Source organism: Asparagus officinalis, unplaced genomic scaffold (assembly GCF_001876935.1).
Source record: "Asparagus officinalis unplaced genomic scaffold, Aspof.V1 AsparagusV1_Un3201, whole genome shotgun sequence".
NCBI classification, from domain to species: Eukaryota; Viridiplantae; Streptophyta; class Magnoliopsida; order Asparagales; family Asparagaceae; genus Asparagus; species Asparagus officinalis.
Genome location: NW_017975460.1, coordinates 1 through 1,438, shown reverse-complemented (window position 1 = coordinate 1,438; position 1,438 = coordinate 1). Strand labels below are relative to the sequence as shown.

General features: G+C 37.3%; 1 long non-coding RNA gene across 1 annotated transcript; it reads right to left on the bottom strand.

The window, feature by feature from the left end:
- Window positions 1-34: 34 nt before the first annotated feature.
- On the bottom strand, window positions 35-1,429 carry LOC109828649. The gene is made up of 3 exons (XR_002243780.1): window positions 1,359-1,429; window positions 442-500; window positions 35-350 (listed from the first exon to the last, which is right to left on the bottom strand). It is a non-coding gene; the product is annotated as an uncharacterized LOC109828649 (long non-coding RNA).
- Window positions 1,430-1,438: the final 9 nt, after the last annotated feature.

Here is a 1,438-nt window from a genome sequence, read left to right as displayed (position 1 = left end):
TCACTGAAAAACTCGCAGCATAGAGGAGCTGAAATTCGTTAACCTCTCTGCTTGAGCTGAGCTTATGAGTTGCAACAAGAAACACTGGTCTACCCCAAGGTGAAAGAACACTATTATCCTTAGGAACATAAAATATGAAGCAGATGGTCCAAACCATATAACTTGGAATAGAGAATAAGATGCAAAACCATTGGAAATAGTGACATCCTTTGCAAGTAATATATAAGAAAAGTACAGGGAGGGACAGAGAGAGAACCTCCCATTGCTCAAGGGCATAGGACTCTAGCTCCTCCAAGCTAGGCAATCTCCCTGTAATACTAGAGGACATTGGTTCTCTAGGTAGAGTTGCACTGCAATAACATACAGAAATAGAAGTAAATGATTCTCTTGATATGAATGCTGTAAATGTTCCAATACCGTGCTCATTGATGGTAGACTCACATAATGAAGTCCCCAATCTATGCGGTTAGCCACCTGTTCACTCAAGATGGAAGTGCAAGCTAAAACAAGAGCCATGTTAATGATTACACAAAGAAGTTGTAATGAACTAACCACAAACGAGCACTTCTATCTTAAAATCATCCACAAGCGCTATAATACAGCACCTACAATTTGTAAAATGAATATGAAGGAGAACACAAAATCATATCCAAAGCTCTAATTGACAGAGTAAATCATATCCAAAGCTCTAGTTGGCAGAGTTTTGGGTTTTAAAATTTATCTCCAACTGAATATATCTCAGCAATTAGAGGGAAAATGAAACTAATTACTGATGGAACAAATTATGTAATACTGAATGATGTTCTAAAAAGAAGACCGGGGATATTCAAGCTCAACCTCAGACTCAAGCTCCAGTGAGGGAGGCAGGAAGAAATAATGTGGTCCTGATGTTAATGTACAGAATACTCATTCTAGAGTTAAATGCAATTTTTCACACTAATCATAAGGGGTTTATTGACAGAATACTGTTCTAAAAAATTTGTAAACATCTCAATAGCAGTCATAGATGCCAACTGTTAATCCCTCAGTGTTGGTACCAAAAATTTTCCCACATAATTTAGGTCTAATTATTGAGTCATCAAGCAGATTTAATTTAGGTCCAATTATTAGAGCAACATCTCACATGCTACCGTTGTAAAACTTGGATTGCTTCAGGTTATGAATAGCCACTAAATGAAAGGAGAGGCCATTGAGAATTGACAACCACTATTATCTCTAGGAGCACAAAGCATTTAGGTTAATTGGACGGTACAAATTGGAGTCACATCTACCAGTAAAAGGGAATTAAAAGTAACAATTATATGGAACACAGTATGTAACATATCACATACAACAATTGCATAAGTTGCTTCACTGACCTGGTTAGCGGCTAGTTCAACTCCAATCTACAATTAATGTACACAACACTGACGCTTATCTTCCCAGTCCCAACCAATGC